Genomic DNA, 14,407 nt, shown 5'->3' with positions numbered 1-14,407 from the left:
ACAATGACAGATCAATGATTATTAAAGCAGAATAAAAACAATAACACCGTACAGCACACATCTTCAGTTACAAGATAACTCAGAGCGGAGTTCAGCTTATTAGAGATTTGTAGGACTTGTAGGGTATATGTCCTAGAGAATAGTCTATTCTGTAGATCTACAGTTTCCCCGATGTGTTATTAAATATCCCAGGACAGGTTTTATGCATGTTCTTTATTGTTCTATTTGGATTAGTTTCTTATGAGTTATAAAACCACATTTCAATCTTTTTTTTCCTCTAAGGGATTTACTGGATCCATTCAATTATTTGCTTGACGTCAGAAATGAACCACAGTACAGTCGTTTACTGGTCCTCTTGCTGCATTCAAAGGGAATACAATTTCTTATGTAAAAACATGGATTTAAGTTTGGTTAGCAACAAAAGGCTTGCATGTTTTTTGTCAATGTTTATCAGAGTGCATTGATCTTTAAGCACTGGGTGGAATAGATGGACAGTTGAAAATGAATCTTTAGCCAGACCATTCTTTTTAGTTGTTGACTGAATGTTGCACCATCTATCACGGTTTTATTGCTGTTTTTTGGGAGATTCCCTATTCTATTTGTACTGGTGACCATTGTCACTGAGAAAGAAAATGAGGGAAATACAAACATTTTGAGTTGTCCCAAGAACAAGAGGTGGTAGGGAAATCTCCCAATGGGGATACCTGTTCCAGGGACATCTGTCCGATAGGGGAATTCCCCTCACCCTGGTAAATTTTCTGTAACATCCTATTGCATATCTGGGACAGGAGGTTAATGCAATATTAAACCAAAATCAAAAATGTAACATATTGCAGCTTACCAATCAGTTTTATTTTGATTGCATTTTTTGCCCTTTGTTTTCACCTGGTGATCTAGCTAGTAGTAGATAGAAGCTAGTAACACACAGTGTTAGTGAGACACAACTTGAAGTGGTTGTAAAGTCAGAAGTTTTTTTCTTCATACTTAAATTGTTACTGAACTTACAACAGAAAAATCAGCCTGTATATGCAATAAAGCTTGCTTTTTATACTCACTGTAGAACCGTGCATTGCATTGTCATCTGCATTGTGTAAAAAGGCTGTTTGATCCTGTTTTCTCTGATCCTCCTCTTCTCCCACTGACTCCAGAAAAGACAGAGCCTTTGGAGTCAGTCTGCACATGCTCAGTTTGGTAGGTATTGCTAGAGTTCATTTTTTTTCTTGGGAGAGTGCATGTGATCAGCACAGGGCCAATCAGGGCCAATCAGCACTGTCCAGTGCTGATTGGCCCTGGATCCAGTGCTGATTGGGTTACTGGATCCTGATAAGGCAGCCAGAGCAGTGTGAAAACTCCTCCTACAAGCTTTACTAGAAACTGATAGAAGTCACAAGAATGCTATATACTGCTGATGAGAAAAGGTATTTAGCAGTTTATATTTACTATGTTCTGTATACTGTGGGGGACCAGATATAGTAAATGCAGGGTCCTGGGTTTAGTAATACTTTAATAATCATTTACAACAAGTCGTTTTTGAGGAGGATAAAGGCTTTGCATGAATAAATAAAAGCAGATAATTTTAACCACTTACAGACCGGAAGATTTGCCCTCTTAATGACCAGGCCATTTTTTGCGATACAGCACTGCGTCGCTTTAACTGACAATTGCGTGCCCATGCGATGCTTTACCCAAACAAAATTGAGGTCCTTTTTTTTTCCTATAAATAGAGCTTTCTTTTGGTGGTAGTTAATCACCTCTGTGGTTTTTATTTTTTGCGCTATAAATAAAAAAAATAGCAAAGATTTAAAAAAAAACTATATTTTTTACTTTTTGCTTTGATAAATATATAAAAAGTGTAAAAAACTAATTTCTTCATCAGTTTAGGCTGATATATATTCTTCTACATGTTTTTGGTAAAAAAAAAACGCAATAAGCGTATATTGATTGGTTTGCGTAAATGTTATAGCGTCCACAAAATAGGGGATAGATTTATGGTATTTTTATTATTATTTTTTTGTTATTTCTAGTAATGGCAGTGATCAGTGATTTTTAGCATGATTGTGACATTGCGGCAGACAGATTGGACAATTTTGACACTTATTTGGAACCATTAACATTTATACAGCTATCAGTGCTATAAAAATGCACTGATTAATGTATAAATGCTACTGGTAGGGAAGGGGTCACTGGCAGGGAAGGGGTTAACATTAGGGGGCGGAGTGCAGAGTTGAGGGGTGTGCTACGTACTGATAGAGGGAGCGAGAGGGGGAGGGAGAGGAGGAGGAGGGAGGGGAGAGGGAAGTGAGTGTAGTGAGGCAGACCCCTAGCGCTGTGTGCAGTCCCTGTCTATGGGAAGGTGTGTGTGACACGGTACATTAACTTCCTTTCCAGCAGTGGGCAGGGCTCGTTCTCATAGCTGGGTGAGGACAGGAGGTCACGGAGCTGCTCCTGCTCCTTCCAGAGGATGTTTGCTGTCAACTGCAGCTATCTCTGGCTGCTTGCACCTCCTGCTCGTCCTCATTCTCCGGCCCCGGCCAGCCTGTCCATTGGTCCTGGGAGGTCTTTCAGAGATCTTCTACCTCCAGGGCCACCCTTGCTGCTCTTCATCTCTGCCACCTCCTGGAGCCAAGTACTGTCTTGCTCCCCGCACCTGCTGCCACTTGACTCTCCATGCTCACCCAGGGCAGCACCCGATTGGTCAGTCTTCCCCTGGACCACGGTGTGCTGGTGGGGGAGCCAGAGTCACCAACGCCGACAGGGAGCTGCAGGGAGCCAGGAAGAATTGTGCAGCGCCAGCTGAAAAAAATCCCTGCGTGCATCTGCCAGGGAATTCAATGGAGCCAAGTGCTGGCATGGGCAGGGCAGTTGGGAGGTATGCCCGTACCCCCATAGCAACGCCACTGAGCACCGGGGATTGAGATGACACAGTTGGATATGATCAAAAAAACTATTGCTTATTAAGGACTATGATTTAATGAGACATACATTTACATTTATGTTTGATGTTATAAACAGTGTTTTTTTTGTATATTTGGGGGCTATTTTGGGTGTTCACAATGTATTAAGATAATAGAGTGATTACAAGTGAGTTTTGGCACATATTTAGTCAAAGTATTTTTATAACCTGGGGGGAATATTAGAAGGAGGCACAACCCCCAAGTATATATTGTGCACTTTCTCTAGATTAGATTATATTTTAATAGAACACCAACTGGTATCAAATTTCAAAAAGGCCGAAATTAAACCAACCACCTTGTCAGACCATACCCCAGTAGAAATACAGTTAGAGATACAAGGAGATGTGGGGCTGGGGAGAACCTGGAAGCTAAATGACTCACTCATTCAGGACCAAGAATCGATCAGTAGAATTGAGCAGGAATTGACAACCTTTTTTGAGCTAAACAATACGTTAGAAATTTCCAGAGCTACACTCTGGGAAACACATACAGTTGTCATAAGAGGGATCCTGATTGGGATTGGAGCAGGGAAAAAGAAGGAAAGGGAGAAAAAGAAAGTACAGCTATATATGGAGATCCAGGAATTAGAGCAAAATTTGGTTTGTCCAAGGGCGGGAGGGGAGAGATAATTCCTTGAAGTCTATATTGCTGATCCAGGAAGCCACCAGGAGGGGTACCCCCACAGTACTCATGTCAGTAGATGCCGAAAAGGCTTTCGACAGAGTAGACTGGGGGTTTATGTTTGAGACGTTGAAGTATCTGTGGTTGGGTGAGAGGATGATGGGGTGGATTGAGTCTCTTTATTTCCATCCGATGACTAGAATTAGAGTTAACGGCTCCCTGTCCCGCCCCCTTGAATTGTTCAATGGGACAAGACAGGAATGCCCACTCTCACCACTCCTATTTATAATTACGTTGGAACCCCTCCTGGTGGCAATCCGGAAAAATCAAGATATCCAAGGAATTCAGGTTTGCGAGAGAATATAAAGCGTCCGCGTTTGCGAACGACTCATTATTATACATATCTAAACCCAGAATAACCATCCCGACAATTCTGAAGGATTTAGAGCAGTATGGGAGATTATCTAATTTTAAAATAAATATGACTAAGTCTGAGATCTTGAACCTGACACTGCCAGAAGTGGAGCAGAGAGCAATCTCAGCTCATCTTCTGTTTAAGTGGTGTAAATGGGAATTGAGTTACTTAGGCATAAAACTGACAGCTCAAATAGCAGATCTATATGAAGCTAACTAAATACCCCTACTTAATAAAATCAAAGACCAACTGAATAGAATGCAGTATAAAGTACTCACATGGGTGGGAAAGATAAATACAATCAAAATGTTTATACTGCCTATGTTAATCTACACGTTTCAAATGGTTCCAGTACCTCTCCCCCAGACTTATTTCAGTAAATTAAAATCCATGGTGGTGAAGTTTATCTGGGCTCGTAAAAGCCCCCGCATCGCTTATAACATATTGGTGAAAGATAAAGATAGAGGGGGATTAGCATTGCCAGAGTTTAAAAAATACTATGAAGCAATAGCGATGTCTAGATTAACAGATTGGCTGCATAATAAGAAGGAGAAGAGTTGGGCTGAGTTAGAAATGATGTTGAGTAGAACGGATATGGGTAAAATGATATGGATACCACCTCAGCACTGAGCTATAGGAGTAAGCATGAGCACTTTAACAAATAATACATTAAAAATTTGGGATAGAATAAACAAGAGACACAAATGGGATCATAACTATCCACTAATGCCACTTTTGGACACAAATTATCTTCCGCCTGGGAAGGAGGAGCATTTATATTTCAGTAGGTGGGCTAATAGGTAGAAAATAGCACTACAAGACATGATGAAAGGGAATAGAATATACACTTATAGAGAAATTACACAGGAATGGGGACACAAATCACTAGACAGATGGAGATATATTCAAATTTTACACTTCACACAAGCTCTACCACAGCCACTACGAGGTAGGACACACCTGAGACCACTAGCGAAACTGCTGAAGTCACCTCAAAGTCTAGAGAGGAGAATATCTAAAATATACAAAATATTAAGGTGGGAGGCGGACTATGAATGCCCTGCCTATCTGGAAAAATGGGAAAGGGAGATAGGTCCCCTAAGAAATGACGAGCATAGGAACAAAATAATTAGGATGACCCACTCACTACCAAAAGATATACAAACAATTGAAATGTCTTACAAATTGCTAGCTAGGTGGTACATGAACCCCCAGAGGGTACACAGGATTAGAGGAGATGCTCCGTCAACTTGCTGGAGGGGTTGTACCGCACTGGGGACTTTCATACACCTGGGGTGGGAATGCCCTAAAATACTATCCTACTGGGATAAAATAATAGAAAAAATATCTCTAATAACAGGGTACTTAATGTGATTGTAGCACTGCTTGGACCTTGAAGAAGGGGACATACCCCAAAGCTTGTCCTGAAAAATTGTATGTTAGTGCAAATAAAAAAAGTATCATGGACAGTACTCAATTTTCTCTAATAACAGGGGAAAGGATTGAAAAACACCCATGGGTATGTTTGTTCCATGATTCAGAGAAGGGGGCGGCACAATACAAATTGACATTAATTCCATACTTATTAAAGCAACCAAGGCTTAGATCCCACGCCACTGGAAAACCCAGCAGGCCCTGACAATAAGAGTGGATTGAGAGGGTTGAGTGGATAAGAGTCATAGAAGAGTCGATACACATGATGGAAAAAACAGGGGAAAAATATCAAAGGGTATGGCAACAATGGCTGGTATTTTTGAAAACTGAGAGATACCTTTGAATATTAGAGGGTACTATTGACAGAGAGGGAAGTGAGTGAGATAAGGGGAGCGTTGGGTATATTTTCTTGTGCTGTTTTTTTTTCTCTTTTTTGGGTTACGGGGTGGGAGGGTAAAGAAAAGATGTGCCAAATGTAAGTGTAAACACGATTGTCTAAAAGAAATACATTTGTATAGCTGAATTATATACTAAAATAAAGAACATATATATATATATATATATATATATATATATATATATATATATATATATATATATATAAACTACACTTTTTTCACCTTACCAGCCCTCTTACTGGTGTTGTAGTCTATTGGAGGCTTCTATGCAATAATATTATCATCATCATCAATCCTAGTTGCAGAACATCACAGCACATAAAATGAATGCCAGTATTCAGCATTAGTTGTCAGTATTTATGACCTTGGGTAGACTTACACTTGCCACCTACTGGTTGCAAGGGATTAAAATGCAACAGATACTAAAATAAAACTTTGCAGGAACACCCATATCAGACTCTTGTTGTTAATTAAATATTGACAACATTGACCAAAAGAAAAGTTTTCCCTGATCTAAAACTTGCAGAAGCCTATCAACAGCTGGCTGTGGATGATATGGCTGCACGTGCACAAAAATAATTACTTACATATGGGGATCAAAGCTTGCCACATGCAGTTTGGTGTCTGCCGATGTTAGACTAAAACTAAAAAAATAATTACATTTTGAGTGAATGTCCATTGTTGAGATCCTAGGGGACAATGGCGATGCTAATGGAATTCATTGAGTGGATGCAGAAGTGTAAGCCATTAAAAAGACTCCTGCTCCCAAGAATAAATAGTTGCTACAACATTTCCTAGGACTCTATAGGTTTTTTTCAAATCTTTCTATAAAACAAAGCCATTGTAACTTTGCCTCTTTATTGACTTTAAAAAATCTAACCTGGAACTCATTAGAGGTTAATGGAAAAGCTTTTAAAGCTGCAAAAAACATTTGTATTCAAGTAATGTGTTAGTGCTTTAAAATTTGGTGAACTCCTCAGCCTGATGCTTCTACAAATGCATTGCTGCTCTTCTAAGTTACATTGTAAGTGGTGGCTGTAAAGCCTCAATCACCTTCTATTCTAGGGCTATGGGCCCTACAAAGACCATGTTTAAACTAACATCAGGAGGGGGACTTAAATACTTTTAAAGAGGAAGTAAAGGCACTTTAAAAAAAAATGCAACCTGCAAGGCAAAGGCATAATGAGCTAGTATGCATAGCATACTAGCTCATTATGAATAACTTACCTGAGAACGAAGCCCCCGAAGCAGTCCTCCTCCTTTATCTTCACCGCTGCCATGTATTCAGGAGTGACTTCCAGGTCTCACTGCTCCAGCACTGTGATTTGCCGGAGCCGCGATGACGTCACTCCCGCTCATGCGCACGGGAGCTGACACGAGCAGCATATCGCCGCGATCTGCAGCATGCTCAGTGCACCTGCGCGCCGCTGTCTACAGCGCATGCGCCGTAGACAGCGGTGCCTGTCTTTTTGTAAATATCTCCTAAACCGTATAGGTTTAGGAGATATTTCTTGGACCTACAGGTAAGCCTTAATCTAGGCTTACATGTAGGTCAACCACTTTAAAGGAGTAAATAAATGATAGTATTTTGGAAATGTATGCCTACTTTAACCACTTGCTTACTGGGCACTTAAACACCCTTCCTGCCCAGACCAATTTTCAGCTTTCGGTGCTCTCACAATTTGAATGACAATTACTCAGTCATGCAACACTGTACCCAAATGAATTTTTTGTCCTTTTTTTTCCCACAAATAGAGCTTTCTTTTGGTGGTATTTGATCACCTCTGGGATTTTTATTTTTTGCGCTATAAATGAAAAAAGACCGAAAATTTTGAAAAAAAAACGCATATTTCTTTGTTTCTGTGACAGAATTATGCAAATTATTAATTTTTCTTCATAAATTTTGGCCACAATTTATACTGCTACATATCTTTGGTAAAAATAACCCAAATTAGTGGATATTATTTGGTCTTTGTGAAAGTTAGAGAGTCTACAAGCTGTGGTGCGAATCGCACAAAATTGATCACATCTGATGTACTGGTGGCCTATCTCGCTTCTTGTGACCCGAACAAGTCAGGAAAGTACAAATACCCCCCAAATGACCCCTTTTTGGAAAGTAGACATTCCAAGGTATTTAGTAAAAGGCATAGTGAGCTTTTTTATATTGTCATTTTTTTCCCACAATTCTTTGCAAAATTAAGATTTTTCATTTTTTTTTATCCACAAAATTGTCATTGTAATAGGTTATTTCTCTCACGTGGCATGTGTATACCACAAATGACACCCCCCAAAAAATTCTGCTACTCCTCCTGAGTATTACAATACCACATGTGTGAGACTTTTTCACAGCCTGGCCACATAGAGAGGCCCAACATGCAGGTAGCGCCATCATGTGTTCTAGGAACATAAATGACACATCTAACTTGTTGACTATTTATTACACTTTTGAAGCACCAGGACAATGACACGTGACACTGATGACAGATGGCACTGATACGGGGCAATGATGACACTTATACGTGGCACTGATGACACGTGGCACTGATGACAGATGGCACTAATATGTGGCACTGATGACAGATGGCACTAATATGTGGCACTGATGACACGTGGCACTGATGACAGATGGCACTAATATGTGGCACTGATGACAGATGGCACTAATACGTGGCACTGAAGACACGTGGCACTAATACGTGGCACTGATGACAGATGGCACTAATACGTGGCACTAATATGTGCCACCAATGACAGATGGCACTAATACATGGCACCGATGACACGTGGCACTGATGACAGATGGCACTGATAAGTGGCATTGATGACACGTGACACTGACAACAGATGGCACGTGACACTGACAGGTGGCACTGATGACAAATGGCACTGATATGTGGCACTGATGACAGGTGGCACTAATACGTGGCACTGATGACAGATGGCACTATGTGGCACTGATGACAGATGGCACTTATACGTGGCACTGATGACAGATGGCACTGGGGACAAATGACACTGACAACAGGTGGCACTGGGGGCAGGTGGCACTGGGGGCAGGTAGCACTGGGGACAGGTAGCACTGGGGTGGATGGCACTGGGGGCAGGTAGCACTGGGGTGGATGGCACTGGGGGCAGGTAGCACTGGGGTGGATGGCACTGGGGTGGATGGCACTGGGGCGGATGGCACTGCTGGGGGCGGATGGCACTGCAGGGGGAGGATGGCACTGCTGGGGGAGGATGGCACTGCTGGGGGAGGATGGCACATTTTTTTTTTTTTTTACTTTTTTTTTTACTCGAGGCAGAACGGCTGCCGCTGCAGCCGTTCATCTCTCCCCTCTCACACTGTCTGTGTGAGGAGGGAGAGCGGCGCTGAGAGATGATCTCATATGTTTACATATGAGATCATCTCCCATTGGACACGCCGATCACGCTGTAAACGGCCGCTGTGATTGGCCGTTTACAACGATCTGTGTTTGCCTGTCCCCGGGGGACACGGCGAACACAGAACTTCCGCGATGCGCGTCCGCCGCGGAGCGCATTGTGGAAGTAAACATCAAGACGTCCAGGGATGACCACCCTGACGAACGCGCCTGCTCTACGGCCGTCATTCGGCTATAGGGCGGGCGCGAGGTGGTTAACTGACTTCAAACAATTGGGATTATTTTTGTTGCATAAACTTTATCCCACTTTGATCTTTGGTCCTTGCTATGGAATTGTTATGATTGTGAGTTACAGTTGGCTCCTGTATATATACGTCAGCACTTTGAAGAGGGATACTTCGGTAATGGCAGCGGCTGCTGCCACAACCGAGATATCCATCTTTTCAGGAGCCGGTCGTGTTTACGATAATAGTGATCTCTACAGCGGGTCCTCTCGGTGCCTGGGTATGGAGACGCGTGAGGCTAAGATGGCCCCCACCCTTCTCCATACCATAGCAGGGCGGAAGAGACGTCATAACGTCACTCCCGCCCATAGTTCTTAAAGGTACATTTTTTCAATGTAATTTTTTCAATGTAATTTTTTCAAATGACTATTTTTTTTTTGATTTATTGCATTTTAGTCCAAGTATGAGATCTGAGGATTTTTTGACCCCAGATCTCATATTTAAGAGGACCTGTCATGCTTTTTTCTATTACAAGGGATGTTTACATTCCTTGTAATAGGAATAAAAGTGATCCAGATTTTTTTTTTTTAAATGGTGAAAAAATTAATAAAGTTAATTAAAAAAAATTAAAAAATCTGTCCCGATGAGTTCGCTTGCAGAAGTGAACGGATACATGAGTAGCACCCGCATATGAAAACGGTGGTCAATCTACACATGTGAGGTATTGCCGCGATCGGTAGAGTGAGATAAATAATTCTAGCCCTAGAACTCCTCTGTAACACAAAACATGCAACCTGTAGAATTTTTAAAATGTCAGAGATTTTTGAGGGTAAAAGTTTGACGCTATTCCATGAGCGGTCGCAATTTTGAAGCGTGACATGTTGGGTATCAATTTACTCGGCGTAACATTATCTTTCACAATATAAAAAAAAAAATTGGACTAACTTTACTGTTGTCTTGTTTCTTTATTCAAAAAATTTATTTTTTTCCAAAAAAAGTGCGCTTGTAAAACTGCTGAGCAAATACGGTGTGAAAAAAAGTATTGCAATGACTGCCATTTTATTCTCCAGGGTGTTAGAAAAAAAATAAATATAATGTTTGGGGGTTCTAAGTAATTTTCTAGCAAAAAAAAACAAACTGTTTTAAACATGTAAACAACTAAATTCCAAAACAAAGTGGTCCTTTGACACGGGGCGGATCAGTGCTGACCCGCCCCATGGATATCCGCTTGCTCAGTGGGGATCGCTGGAGCGATCTCCGCTAAGCAGGAAGATGACAAGTCTGTCTCTGCACACTGCGCAGGGATGGATCTGTCACAGCGCCGCTCTCCCCTATCTCACCCGATCTGGTCCAATGACGGATGGAAAAATAGCTTTTTCCTCTGTCACACTTTTTCGGATCGGAGCGGGTCGGATGTCAGCGGACATGTCACCGCTGATATCCGACGCTCCATAGAGCTCTATGGAGCATCCGTTCAGGTCCACCTGAAAAACTGACAGGCGGACCTGAATGGATCGGTAGTGTGAAAGGGGCCTAAGTGGTTAAAAAGTTCTCCAGTGCTGATGCATTAAGGTGTTTCCCTAGCAAAATTCTATGTTTTAGGGCCAAATTATGTTTAAAGTTCAACTGTTTGACTCAGTTTTAAAAACACCTTTAACTACTTAAGCCCCAGATGATTTTACCCCCATCATGACCATGCCACTGCGTTGATTTAACTGACAATTGCACGGTCATGCGACGCTGTACCCAAACAAAATTGATGTCCTTTTTTCCCACTAATAGAGCTTTCTTTTGGTGGAATTTGATCACCTCTGCGTTTTTTATTTTTTGTGCTATTAACATAAAACACCCATAATTAAAAAAAACAAAAAAACATATATTTTTTACTTTCTGCTATAAAACATATCCAATAAAAAAAAAAATCCAATTTCTTCATCAATTTAAGCCAATATGTATTCTTCTGCATATTTTTGGTAAAAAAATAAATAAAATAAAAATCAACAATAAGCATATATTGATTGGTTTGCACAAAAGTTATAGCGTTTACAAACTATGGGATATTTTTATGTCACTTTTATCTATTTTTTCTAGTAATGGCGGTGATCAGCAAATTTTAGCAGGACTGCACTTTTTGGGGACTAGTGACATTAATACAGTGACCAGTGATAAAAAATGCACTGTCACTGTATAAATGACACTGGCATGGAAGGGGTTAGCATCAGGGGTGATCAAAAGGTTAAGTGTGCTTCTAGGGAGTGATTTCTACCTGTATGGGGGATGGCCAACTGGAGGAAGAGACATCTGTGTTCCTAATTAGCAGGAACACAAGATCTCTCTGACAGAATGGCGTTCTGCCTTGTTTACATAGGCAGACCGCCGTTCTGCCTCTCCAGCGAATGGTTGGCGGGTCCCGACAGGCATCGCAGCTGCTGGACCTGCTCATTGGCTCCCGCTGTGTACAATCACAATGGGAGGGGGTTGCCAGACCCTGAGGAGGAACCACATACACGTACGTTGTTTCACGCAGCAGCCGTGGACGATCCAGAAGCAGTTAAAGACCTCAGACAGTGTTGCATGATTCTTGAGTTATCAAGGGGATGAGAATAGAATGACTAAAGACAAATTTACTGATGACTTCATACCCTTCTTAAAAGCATTAAAATGGCAAATGGTATTAAACCCGAAAACATAAGATGTATTATATTGTAGCTGACCAATCATTAGATGTGGTGGCTGTAGTCATTTTTTTTTTTTTTTTTTACTTTTTTCCCCTCTGTTTTACCCTGGTGATCTGGCCAGTAACACATCTCCTGTATAATACAGACACCCCTCTGGACGAGTGAGCACAAGGGGCACCTTTAGACAGCGCAGTATTGTCAATGGGGGGGGGGTAGATGTACTAGCAGATTTAAATACACTAACAAGCTGAGGCCCACCACCAACTCACACTTTAGCCTTGGTTCACATGTTTGGCATGTCAAATCGCTCCAATGTGAACCAGGGCACATAATACATAAAATCTGATCATTGTAAGCACCTGTCAGTGGTAAATAGTCTCATCCCTCTAACTGCAACAGAGCTTTTCTGTTAAAAAACAACAGATTTACTAGGCTGATCACCAGATGCAAATACAAAAAAAGGAAGCTTCAAAAATTCAACTAATACAGCCATCGCATCTAAAAATTGGTAAACTGCAGTATAATACATATTTGCTTTTTAGTGTTCAATGCTTCTTTATCTTTCTTCTTAAAGGTTGTCATCTGTAAGTAAACAAAGTGATAGTTCCAGAAAAAATTCCAAAACTGGGAGAAAGAAAAGTGTTTTTTAAAAAGTTGATCAGCACCACCAACATAAAAACCCAACGTTATGTCTTTGAATAAAAGCATTACAAATTGATGTAGTAAACACGCGCTCTTTTGGGATGATGTGTTCTGAAGCACATCATTCAGCTACACAGGTTTGTAATGCTTTTATTCAAAGATATAAAAGTGTTTATGTTATGGCATTGATCCCGGTTATGTTTTTTATAAGACATTGATAACCGACATGCAAAAGCACATGGATCGTGTGCCCCAAGGTAGCCCTGGAGCAGGCTAATTATGGCAAGCTGGTTGGATTTTTATAAAGAAACCAAAGTGCTTAAAGTTCTTAAGCGATTCCAGGTATTATATGAACAAAATGTTAAATTGATGAAGTGACCATTCTAACCCCATGCACTAACTAACTAGAGTTATGTCCGATCCATGTTAAGTATCGAAGAACCCATAAGCCTGAGTACATACTGTATACAGTGCTTTGAAAAAGTATTTATACCCCTTGACATTTTCCACATTTTGTCATATACAACCAAAAACGTAAATGTATTTTATTGGGATTTTATGCGATAGACCAACACAAAGTGGCACATAATTGTGAAGTTTTAGGAAATAAATATATAAAAAGTGTGGCGTGCATTTATATTCAGCCCCCTTTACCCCTAACTAAAATCTAGTGCAGTGTTTCTCAACCTTTTTACCGTCGAGGAACCCCTGGCAAAAGGTTTGAGATCTCGGGGGAACCCTTAAAATAGCGTTCAGGTCCACAGCTCATGGAACATTGCTGTGATCAGCAAGCTGTGATATGACAACAATTATTTTAAGAAATAGCATTAAATAATTAGAACTTATCTATTTTATGTGAGACTTGTGCTGTTTTTCTTCTACAGATAAGCAGTGTACAGGGGGCAGGAGGTCAGGACACAATACAGGGCACATTATGGGGCACCACAAGGGCAAATTACGGGGGGACACAGCAGAACATTGGGCACATCATAGGGCACATAGCAGAACACGGAGCATTCAGCAGGGCATAGGGCACACAGGAGGACATGGGGCACATCATGGGGCGCAGGGCATGGTGCACACCATGGGGTAAACAGCAGAACATGGGGTACACAGCAGGGCATATCACAAGGCACACAGCAAGGCATGGGGCACACAACATGGTACAGGGCACAGGGAGGCACATAGCAGGGTACAGGGCACAAAACATGGTGCAGGGTACACACACAACATGGTACAGGGCACCCAATATTATGCAGGTCACACAGCATTATACAGGGCACACAACAGGGCCAAAAACATGGTACAAGGCACAGCAGGGTACAGGACACACAACATGATACAGGGTGGTGCAGGGCACACAGCAGAGTACAGGGTACACAACATGGTACGAGACACACCAGGGCAAACAATATGATACAAGGTACACAGCAGGGTATAGGACACATAGCATGGTACAGGGCACACAAAGTAAACAACATGGCACTAGGCACAGCAGGGCACATAGCAGGGTACGGGGCACACAATATGGTACAGGGCACACAGCAGGGTATCCAACATGGTACAGGGCACACAATATGGTACAGGGCACACAGCAGGGTATCCAACATGGTACAGGGCACACAATATGGTACAGGGCACACAGCAGGGTGATAGGGAAA

The sequence above is a fragment of the Lithobates pipiens genome, unplaced genomic scaffold (genome assembly GCF_037356315.1).
Source record: "Lithobates pipiens isolate NorthernLeopardFrog02 unplaced genomic scaffold, aLitPip1_a1.2 Scaffold_18, whole genome shotgun sequence".
In the NCBI taxonomy this organism is placed as follows: domain Eukaryota; kingdom Metazoa; phylum Chordata; class Amphibia; order Anura; family Ranidae; genus Lithobates; species Lithobates pipiens.
Note: the sequence above shows the minus strand (reverse complement) of the source record.